Source organism: Aedes aegypti, unplaced genomic scaffold (genome assembly GCF_002204515.2).
Source record: "Aedes aegypti strain LVP_AGWG unplaced genomic scaffold, AaegL5.0 Primary Assembly AGWG_AaegL5_hic_scaff_663_PBJ_arrow, whole genome shotgun sequence".
In the NCBI taxonomy this organism is placed as follows: Eukaryota; Metazoa; Arthropoda; class Insecta; order Diptera; family Culicidae; genus Aedes; species Aedes aegypti.
In genome coordinates this window covers 9,052-21,461 of record NW_018736345.1, presented here as the reverse complement: position 1 = coordinate 21,461, position 12,410 = coordinate 9,052, and the positions used below count along the sequence as shown (strand labels likewise).

The 12,410-nt window shown below is 37.6% G+C and overlaps 1 pseudogene; it reads left to right on the top strand.

Annotated features, from left to right (window-relative positions):
• The first annotated feature begins 281 nt into the window (after positions 1 to 281).
• On the top strand, positions 282 to 10,815 carry LOC110681283 (annotated as a pseudogene).
• Positions 10,816 to 12,410: the final 1,595 nt, after the last annotated feature.

Here is a 12,410-nt window from a genome sequence, read left to right as displayed (position 1 = left end):
TAAGCCTCGATAGCGAGTAACTCTGCTCTATGGAAGTTTCTTGATTAGGACAATAAAATTCCATATTTGCCAGGGGCTGTCATATTCATGAAATTATTAATAATAATTTAAACTACTTCCAAAATTGACTCAAAAGAATGATTTGAATAAGTACAGTTGTACCTCCATCTTTTGAATTTCGAAAAGTTATGTAGAGAGACGGACCCAATTCTTGGTAATTGCGTTTCACCTTTATACGAGTAACGACTGTATACGCAAACACGGCATGTAAGAGTAATGAGCACGCTTAGACTTGGAGGGTTTCAAACTCAAGGCAACCGCAACGTGAAACGCACGCAAAACGCGTCGGTCTGTCGTCGTCTAAGTCATTATTCATATAGTTTTGTCGTTTAGTCGGCTAATATTGCGATTTGAAGACACATTGAACCGGTTTTTTTTGTTTTGTGCAAACTGTTAGTCAACATTGTTCATTTGCACACGACAAACGATTAGGCGAAGTTTAATTTATTTTAGGAAGTGCCCGATACCAAAGATAGTAGACTAGCAATCCCAAAATGCAACAGCCCACCGTCATCATTTCTGGAGGTATGTGCATAACATATAGGTTTTCGACTATGAAAGTGAGAGTGAGGGCGCAAGAGAGGAGAAAAAAAAGAATGAAATCAGTACGGAAAAACTTCTGAATATTTAAAGTTGATGTGACACCGATTCAATCACGTTTGTGGCAATAGTGTCGCCTTGTATTAATTGCATTCATGTCGTAGGGTAATTGCGTAGGCTGATGACTCACACCTTGAGTACCCGAGTATTGGGCAGTAAGTGCCTACACGTTATCAGTGAATGTATACAGAAAAAAACATTTCTTATAAAATTCAGTGGTTAATCATACACGTAAAAGGAAAGTTAGATTTAATGCAAATTTACATTAAAAATTGTATAAACTTCATCAACATCATGTGAATTTATTCGAACTGTCGTGAAAGCGGTTGGCTTCTATACACAGAAAAAAATATTTAATTTTCAATGTGATGTAAACTGAAGACTAGTGTAAAAATAAATCAAATTCGTGTGTTATTACAGCATCATGTAAATTTAAACGAATATACGCTCAATTTTCAACTAAAAATGGTTGAATATTACATGATCGTGTAAATTTAAAGTCAATTCAATTGAAAAATAATGGATTGGTCGTTGAAATTTAGGTTTATTTGGATGCTCCAAATATGTGCATGAAAATAAACTTAAATTTACAACATATTTTTAACTGTGTAGTACATTACGTTTTGTTTAACGGAAGTTTAAATTATTTTCATGTAATTTTACACAATGTGTAGTGTGAATTTGCAATAAATCTGACATTCCTTTTTACGTGTATGATTTTACGCAAGAATTTACAAGGATTTCTTGCTTTTTGTGTGCGGTATTGTTTTGTACCACGAGTGAAGAAAACGGATGGAACGCAGTGTGATTTTTCTCCGCAAAAAAATTTCGCGCTTGATTGTCAAGAAAAATTGCACCACGGAATTGTAAATAACGAGCGGATGAGGCACTTATGGAGATGGATAGGAGGACCACACATGCATCGGCACTTCTCTTCTATTTGCACTTGCCGGCAGACTTCGGCTGATAAGCGCAGTTAAGCACCTCGCACAGTGGCCCCAAGTTGGCCACAAGCCGAGAAAATGAAAGTTGATGGTTTTCTTCAGGATTGAAAAGCAATTGTCCAGAATTTTGGATTTTTTATGGATATATAACATATTTACGTCATTTAAAGTGTATAAAAGTCAGCCAGTAATGGATTCTTTTGAATTTTACAAATTATTTGGATGATGTTTCACTAAAACTTCGTTTCTGTACTAAATCTCAACGAAATCTAACTGAATCAGTCTCACAAGAAGAAATAGACCTTATTCTTTGGTTTGAAGATGTATTGAATCGTATTTGGCATGCTTACCATTTGAGAATGTAAACAAGTGTATATTATGGACTTCTTTATGAGTTTTGTAATTTCTGATTGCCTGTGTAAGATGTCTAGGAAACACTTTTGATTGATTTACTTCTCAAGGTTTCACAAATGGTCCATAGTATTCGGTGAACTATGGATTCTTTTGACAATATTTGTGTCAAGATATGTGAGGTTTGTACTTATGACTAACATTCATATGAAAGTACGCCACTGTGCATTCGTATTGTAGCACCAGGAAAAGTGTGTTTAGCCAGATAAAAAAAATCTTCCGGACCAATGCAGCTTTTTCGAGCTGTTTGCCCGTGTGCTTATGTTTACTTTTGTTGAACTAAAGTGTCTTATTCAACGCCAATAAAAATAGCAATTAGGTCATTTGTTGGTTCCTGGAATTGAAAAAAAATGAGTGCGATACGGAATTGTTACATTCTGATCAATTGCTTGCTTGGAGTGCGAGCGGAAAGTAAAGCTTATGAAAGAGAAAAAAGTTTCATTAAGTGTTTAATCAATCAGTTCATTTCTAATACCGCAATGGTTAGAATTTCCAAGACATTAATATTTGATTGAACAATTTTCAACAAAAATAAATATGATCTTCTCTACAATCAATCTAACATATACTCTGGGGCTTTATCCTAGCTCTATGCTAACGTGTATGTCTATGAAGCAAAAACGTGTTATGCTGATATGATTAATGATCTTTGTCTAAGGTCGTTGATGCCCAAGTAACCATTAAGATTTGCCAATCAGCATTATAGGTGCATATAAGCATTATATTAGTGATACAAACACCAACAGGCCTAATAACAACATTTTAACCGCTTAGTAACTCTATTACTGATGCGTAAAGGCAGGCGCTCGTAAACACGTGAGGGCACAAGCGAGCCATTATTGGATTTCGAGATATTTCACCTTTTGCAGGCTGATTAGGCACGTTAGGAGTTAATCATCGATATTAACTTCCTTTTACCTATCAGCCTAGATAGCCGCGTAGTATCGGTAGCGATTGTTTCAATTGGCTTAAGATTTAAGACTACGGACTGCCTGTTCCGGTGGTAATGCGGCTTCATGCTTACCGTGCCTAGGAATGAATGGTTAGGAGGGTCTAAATAAAATCTAACCGCTAACGGAGCCTGGGCGCCCTCTGCAGTATTGTGCCTTTCCTGTGCTACCCGGAGCAATGGCGCAGGTGACCTTGTGTTTCTTCCGAGATAATCGGTTGCCCTTCTTCAGTCTCAATCCTGAGGCTAAATACGAGTGTAATTAAGTTTAAATTTTCACCTTTTTGGTTTCGAATTGCGCGTTCTACGCAGTGTATTCTGTGTTTTTTGCATTTGGCGACTTTTAAGAGATACCGACCGTGATTTTTCGCTGCTGGTCTGTTTCGTGCTGCGATTGTGAAAAGCTTAATCCTGCCTAGTTTGGATGGTGGCTACGGTTAGGATAGCTCAGATCAATCTTCAGCATAAAAGAACAGCTTCAATCATTTTTTTTTTTTGCAGACCCATGCAAAATGCTACTGCCCAAGTGGCGATTATTCAAGAACCTTCTATCTTGGTAACCTTGTGGACCCCGTTTATGCTACTTGCAGTAAACATAAAATGGCGAACTTGCGTGCTATGTCTGGTGCATGCGTGCTCGTTAATAAAGCAATCGTTGCTACACTCATTTCTGAACTAACAACTAGAGATGCATGTGCTGCCACAATTGGTCGGCGTTAAGTCAGAGTGGACCAAGTACAAAACTTGGAAAAATAGGATAATTTTTTTCATTAGATGCAAAATTATTTTATCTCCATTTCACTTTGATCAGATTTGAAAAAATGTTGTAAACTGTGAGAGATATGTAACAAATTTACTTCGGATGATCAATAAAATCCATAAAAAAAATGCAGTCAGAGTGGACCAAGTGCTTATTACCATAACAGCGGAAATGATAAGCGCGCTGTGGAATACGAGGAAACGAAATTCATTTCAAGTGGTCTGTGAGATTTGTACACATCGAATGATTCATCTTCCCATACATCAATAGAAATTCAGAAATATTATTTTATTCGATGCATTTGGTTTTGATTATTGACCATTCACCATATTTGGATGGGTGATCAGAAATTGCAACAATTTCTGTGCAGACAGAAGCGGATCAAGTGTCAAAAAGCAATAACGTGATTGATTATTGCGCTTCTTGAGTCGTTTTTTTAAATTCGATAAAAAATTTTTGGTAACTCATGGTGTCCTGTATGAATGTCTTAGAACCCGCTTATTGGGACCAGTATATTTGGCCGGTACTCGAGATTTTCACTTAGTCCACTCTGACTGAATGTATATTTGAATATTTGTGGTCTTCAAATGCCCCAGGGTCAAACGAGTTGTCGTACACTGCTTAACAAAAGACTTCTGCAGGATCGGCAGGGTTGGCAGTGGCTTTTGGAAAGCCCAAGCAAGACGGTTCCTTTTCGGGACGCGTTGTTTTGAGTTTTGCGGTTCGCGTTGTGTGAGTGAGAAAAAATATTCGTTCTCAGTCTAGGACAGATTACCGACTGGTGAACTCGTTTCATGTTAATGGTAACCCCGCATTTTTTCATGACGGCGTTACTTTTATGTAATATTCAAACAAACCTTGCTTGTTTGAACTACACTACAAGTGTAGATATTATGCCTATTTAAACATTTATATACATATATTTTTCTCTTATTACCATTACTAAAAATATCTTTTGAATGGTTCGACATTATGGATGTTGACATATTTTTTGAATCTTCTAACCCAAAACTTCTTGAGGCAAAAATGCAAAACAAGCTCTATGTATAACTTTACAACTCAATTGTCAATACACGAGTTGTAAGAATATTTACTCTATTTTTGGATGAAGCTGACCATATTTTTTTCATATTTGTTTCCCGATTTAGCAGTGGTAGGGTGAGCGATGGAATCGAAACCAATCGTGTGCGGTTCGCGTTCTTGAAGTGCGAAAAAAAAATCGCGTTTCTCAGTTAGTTTGTATACTTAGGGTGAAGTTGGAAGTGGATTGTGGCTGTGAGCAGCCAACAGGATGAAGGATCAGTTGGTGAGCCTCGTTTCAAGCTTTTGATTCAAAATCTGTAAAATATGTATGATTGCACATTAATGATTTTCAACAAATTATAATGGTTTCATACGTGACGAACCATTTATAGTCGACTCTTATCCATATATTATTATGTTTGACATCATTTTTCATAACACCCCTAAATTGTACCATTATTTTTTGTAATAAAAAAAACTTTGAATGGTTCAACACTATAAGTGTAGACTTGCAAAACGTTCGCTTTATCCAACAAACTTTAAAAGAATTAATTTACTCATCACACGTGGTAGATGGAAAAGCCACAAGTGGGTCGGTAGTTTAGTTGGTAAGCGCTTGTCCAGTATACAAGAGTCCTGGGTTCAAAATCCAGCCGAGCACGTGGATTTTTTTTATAAATTCACACCATAATTTATCCATCTTTACCACGCGTAATGAGTTAAATAATTTAATAACCATGGGGCTTGGATTACCGTAAAGCTCGATATATGTATTTACTATAAACATTAAATGTTTCCACCACTGTAAGTGGTCGGCATAAGAGTGTTCAATGCTGGTCCAGCCAATCAAGTTTTTTTTTTCTTTCATAAAGTATACACATGCTTTCGTCCTGGAAACTGTAGGAATGCTTGCGTTTTGCTATAGTTCAACAAATTTTGAATGTTTGTCACTTCAAGTGTCGACATTATTTTTTCCCACTTGGAAATTTTTCATAACCTTTGAATAACAGCATGTTTATATCTCAGAAGATCTAGGAAAATCATACCACAGAATTCAATCGGACTGTAAATTTTGTAGATGTATTTTATATGGTTTATGTTGACTTCCAACTCGGTGATCATTCATTTATTTAGTTAACATCTAGACAAATACACTGAATCAACAATTTCACGCCCACAATACTCGGTTCGTGGCCGCACCTCTCCATCCTCGGTTCTACCCCACGCTCGTCAAATCGATACGCACTTGATCCGCCCACCTAGCTCGCTGCGCTCCACGCCTTCTTGTACCAACCGGATCCGAAGCGAACACCATCTTTGCCAGGGCTTGCTTTAAAGATCATCCTAAGCAGCCGGTTTTCGAAGACTCCAAGTGCTTGCAAGACCTTCTCGAGTATCGTCCATGTTTCATGCCCATAGAGGACTAACCGGCCTTATGACCGTTTAGTACATGGTACATTTGGTGCGGGCGTGAAATATTTTTTGACCGCAGCTTCTTGTGGAGGCCATAGTAGGCCCGACTTCCACTGATGATGCGCTTTCCGTATTTCACGGCTAACGTATTGTCAGCCGTCAGCAAGGATCCAAGGTAGACAAACTCGTCGACCACCTCGAAACGTCTCCCCGTCTATCGTAACACTGCTACCTAGGCAAGCCCTGTCGCGCTCGTCCCCACCAGCTAACATGTATTTTGTCTTGGCTGCATTCCACCACCAGTCAACTTTTGCTGCTTCGCGTCCAGGCGAGTGTACAGGTCTGCCACCTTTTCAAATGTTCGGCCGACGATGTTCATATCATCCGCGAAGCAAACAAATTGACTGGATCTCGTAAAAATCGTACCCCGGCTGTTGAGCCCGCTCTCCACATAACACCTTCTAGCGCAATATTGAACAACAGGCACGAAAGTCCATCACCTTGCGTAGTCCCGGTGGGATCCAAACGAAACTGGAATATTCGTCTGAAACCTTCACACAATTGTGCACACCTTCCATCGTCGCTCTTATCAGTCTCGTGAGCTTCCTGGGAAAGCTATTCTCGTCCATGATTTTCCATAGTTCTACGCGGTCGATACTGTCGTATGCCCGCTTGAAATCGATGAAAAGGTGATGCGTTAGGACCTGGTATTCACGACATTTTTGGAGGATTTGCCGTAAAGTAAAGATATGGTCCGTTGTCGATCGGCCGTCAACGAAACCGGCTTGATAACTTCCCCACGAAGTCGTTTACTACAGATGACGGGAGATGATCTGTAGACTGCATTTAGAATGGTGATCGCTCGAAAGTCCACACAATCTAACTTGCCGCCTTTCTTGTAGATGGGGGCATATTATCCCTTCCTTCCACTCCTCCCGGTAGCTTTGTTTCTGTTTCCCAGATTGTGCCTATCAGCCGATGCAGACAAATGACCAGCCTCTCCGGACACCATCTTTATGAGTTCAACATCGAGATAGGGAGAGATCGAGACATAGAACAAATTTGTATGCAATGCTAGATTAAAAATCACTCCATTACATTGAAAACAAACAGACGTCATTTTGTCTTCGCACATGGTTTTGAATCTCTAAAATCTAGTCTAAGTAACATTTTACAATGGGCATATCGTCATATGGAGAGAAATCGGCAATGAAAATCACATTGAGATAGGGAGATATCGAGATATGGAGAGGGGATAATGTATGCAGAATGAAGGGACCAAGAAAATAATCGACTTAGGGAGAGATATCGAGATGTGGAGAGTCGACTGTACCACAACAGTTTTCAAAGCTCAACACAAGCTCGTTCTAATTTAAGTGTAGATCATTCACTGACCTAAATGGATCACAATTGCACTATCCACTGCAAGCATTTGTCAACAAGCTACGTTCCATTGCATCTTAATTTACATTTCGTTATTCAGAATACGGCTAATGATTCATCTTGGTTGATTCCGGCATACACTGGCGGAATGAAGTGTGAATTCTGATTCTGTCTGATAGTAACAGAAACAATAACTGGATCGGCATCATAAGTCGTCTCACTATGATCCGAGTTTTCAGTAAGATTCCTCCACCCCTCACTTTCGAACCACCTCAGCCAACAAATTTGTTCACATAACTGAGATCCACTCAGTGAAGTGAATGCTTATTCGGAGATAAAAGATTGTTTAAATGCATAGATTCCATCTATGTAGACAAATGTGGAGGCCATATACGTACATTCTAGAAAATGCAGTGTGGTTAATACAACTTCAGACGAGTTCGTTTGGTGCATTTCATAATCTTGTATATTAATAGTATATTGCACTTTATATGACTTGGTTCAAACAACAAAAAATAAAAAAGGTAAACAAGTGGGCGCAAGCCTCCATACAATGATCTCAGATCGCTAATCATATTGGTTACCGCTGTGCCGTTCAATCACTATTGAATGACACGGAAATCTGACAAATATAAATCCAACAATATAACTCATCTGCACGAACGTCTACCTCATCCATACTACAACCCATGTTAAATAGAATTTTTCATCGGTGCCATTCCGTAAATACACAAGTTAACTCCAATAATTGACAACAGGCTTTGTTCTGAACTAATCAATTTGTTGCGCAAATGAAAATAAAACGTTAGGCATTGTTAATTATTACCCAGCTAAAAAATGTCCGCATAAAAAAAAACGCTTATTCCGATAAATACAAATTATAAGAATGCGCGAATTCTCTATTCGTACAAACTTGGAGGCAATTCATCATGGCCATTGCACACTCTAGACAAATTGATTTGGCGTTTACTAATAACTAACTCGCATGACAGTGTGTTGCACTTTATATGATTTAATTTTTACAAACAATCGTGAGGCAGTCCGCAAATTTGTGGCCATCAATTATCAAGTTAATACAATATTAATAGTTATAATAACAAGAAAGTAAAACATAATAAGTAAGTAAGTTCTTTCTCATGTTGTGATTGCCGTCGAATGAACGTATGCAGCTGTAACAGCACCGTAAGACTGGAGAACAAAATATCTGCGGTCCGATTTGTGACCACAGTTGCTCCCCCAGTACATCCACCTCGTAGTGAGTTAATTATTGAAGAATTAACAGAAATGGTTACCTAAAGTGATGTTATTCTGGTAATGTAAAACTTAGATACTATATTGTTCAGAATGTCGATTTATTCGTGAATACCTCTTGTTTAAATTATGCTGTTTTTAGATGCAATCAGAGTACACATCATCTTCCCCTATATGATTTTATATTTGCCTCAGATGAACTCATATCTAATCTCACATTCAGAATCATAATAGAATAAAATCAAGTGAAGTGTAAATCGCCAAAGCAATGACAATTTGGAAGTTAAACATATTCTGTTATTTGAAATTGGAGTTTGTTTAGATGCAAATTCGAATCAGATCAAATTAGTTGATCTATTTAACAATTTCAATCAATTCAATTCTGCTTCATATCCAATTCCAACGTAAACTGCACATTTATATAATTTGAAATTAACATCCTTATATGATCTCTGGTTTGCTGGGACAGGCGTAACTAACGCAATAAATGTTTACTATTTCCTATCGTTTCAGCGCCAGCCGTTGGCCCGGAATCCTGCACCCTGATCTGCCCATCGTGTCCGAGCCCAGGTGCAGACACGCGTTGAGCACAACTCCACCACCAAGAACGCACATCATTGCACTGCTGGCTGTTCGTTTTCTGGTAAGAAGAATCGCACCAGTATCAATTTATCACTGTGCGCTGTTGTTTTAATTTGTCAATTTTGTGAGGATTTTTGAAATTGCGTGAAATGGTTGCTGAAAAACACTGTGTACGGATAACAAACGGTATTGGTGGTCCAATGACTATTGCTTCTGCTTTATAAGCAGAAGGTCATGGGTTCAATCCCAAGCTCGTATCGTACTTGTAGTTATATATTTTCACTTGCCTTCTGTCTTCCACTCTTAAATCTATCAATAATTGATCTGTTCGTTCATAGAATTTGCTAGAACCAGAGACGTACAAAACAAAACGTTTTCCTTACGCTTCCATTCTAACATCATTATAGCACGCCAATTCTTACACTTGATCTGATACATAGGCAGTCTGCTAACCAATTGGCAAGCCTCTCTGCCATTAAATTTACCACCCCTACATCTTCCCGTATGAACTGGCGTAAATGCAGGGGAGGATGTATGTCTACTGTGGGCTAGTGTTAAATGAATCATCGATTCCCCTCCTCCTTCCCATTATTGGTTTGAATTCCAACATGACAGGCGCCATTGTTGCCAAAAAATATTACACCACCAACAAAAATGTAAAAAAATATCTTGGAATAAGAATAGAGCCTATGTATTGCAATTTTAGGGATAACTTTCCGTTCTACGGTTGAACAGAAAGCTACCGCAGCAATCATATTACTGATTTGCACAAAACATCATCGATCGGCTGCGATGATACCTTGGAAACCACGCTAATGACTGTTGTTTTCTACTATTTTCAATGCTTTGCACTCTACTAGCACACTTCGATTAGATGGCTCCGTTCAATGATACAATGATTTTCAAGCCTGCGGTAGAACTTTGACAGCTGCGGTAGAACTTGGCGGCTACCGCAGAACGGAAAATTTTCGAAAGAACCGTAATAAAAGTCTCGAAAACATTTTAACTCTATGCATAAAAATTACCTTAAATAATTCTATGAACAAATCATAATGCTCAAAACAAAGTTTAGACGATATTTAAAAGACAATTCACAAAAATAAAACACTGTGTCATTTAACCAAGACAAGAAAGTATTTCATCGCCGCTTTTCTTCTGTTTCAGCTGCTGGCCGTGCATCTGTGTGCCGTACTGTTGCAACTCGTGCAGGAATGCCGACCACTACTGCCCGAACTGCAACGCCTTCATCGGAAGCCATCAGCACTGATCGAGTGGATTTTTTTTTCACATCAAAAATCAATAATTCTATAATTTCAAGTTACCAAATTCGCACAAATTTGGATTGCCACCGTCGTCGTCGATGAGTTCAAATGTGCTTGGCTTCGTACGGTTCCGTTGATAAGAGAATAAATCATTGTTAAGCAATCGTGCTCTAATGATTTTATGGTATCTTTTCGAATTGCCAATGTTGGAAAGCCCTGTCTTATCACGACATCGTTATCAGAAGCATGTTTCAATAAAATAGTACAATGCAGCGATAGCAAATATTATACGGCCACAGATAATGAACGTGGATGCGATCATGGAATTGAAGGGGACTTTTGCGAAGTAAATCATAAAATCATTTGTGCTAAATGTACTGTTATGGATCATCTTTTTCACGGGTATTTGACAATTGAATTACATGTGGCATCAAGTGACGAAAGACTGTTCATTTTATAAAGCGGACACCTTGTTTATGCAGCAACTTTTTTATTTATTATTGAAATCGTAATCGGGTTTCTGTGAATGTAGATCAATGCTATTCTATGATGTTATGAAAAATATAAGATCTAACAAAATGCATTTTTTTGAAGAACCAAACATTTTTTTTCAAAAGCACCTATGAAACAAAAATCCTCATTTTTATTAACAAATTGTATGTTGCTATCCTTTACTATTCTTCTGAAGGTAGAGCTTTAAATCAACTAATAATATTCCACCAATCTCTGACACTAGGTCATTCAAGTGATTTATTCATTTATGGCCAAATTTGTTGAAATACCAATCTTTTACTCCCAGGAAAATAGTGAAGAGAAAATCTTGTGCAGAATTATTTTAGATTACTGAAGAGACTATAATTGTATAATAGGAAGCTAAATCGTGATTTTATACCGCATTCTTAAGCATAAATTTTACCCCTTCTGGTCGTTTTATAAGAAATCACATATTTTTAAAAATACGTACCCATACATCCGATCTACAACAATTTGTAAACGTTTTTCTCCAAATATTTCGACCGGTAATCTCCAAATAACATATTATGAAAATAATACATAGAAAATAAATTCGATTTCATTTAAGCAGTGTTGCCAGGTAAGATGACTTTCTTTGTGCTCGAAGCTTTAAATATGAAGTGGGGAGTAAATAAGCAACTCTACGAAGGTGTGAGTTATTTTTCATATGAAGACTATATTAGAACTTCCGTCATGACGTACTTTTAACCTTAAAATTTTATTCATTCCAGTTACCTTTAAGTTTAAAATGTTTTTCTCTAAAAAAATGGTTAAAAAGTTATTTATTGAGAGCTATCTTTGCCGATTGAACATTTTTTTTATCGTATGGCAAGTACGAAGATGCTTGAATCGGGCATCGAGAAAATTCCTAATCCGATAAGATACTCGATCGCATCGAACCCATGACTTTCAACTAGAAAACTTGGCAGAAAAGCATCGTGTTTACAGCTATCTTTTCCTTACAAACATAACATTATTATTTCCGAATACCCATAACCGTTTTCCGTTGGGTCAAATTAAAAATAATATCATAAAACAAATCGGCATCATTGGACAAGCCATTATTCATGTTTTGAACCTCTAAGTGAAATGACGTTTTATCGCTGACGAACAAGTACTTTTGACTGCAAACTCAATTTTGAGACCAGTTCAAATATAACTGCAGGATTTCCTTCAGAAAAAACTTCCAGAAATTCCCTCAAGAATTTCTCCCGAAACATCTCTAATGTTTCCACCAACCTATTGCTCCAGATACTCTA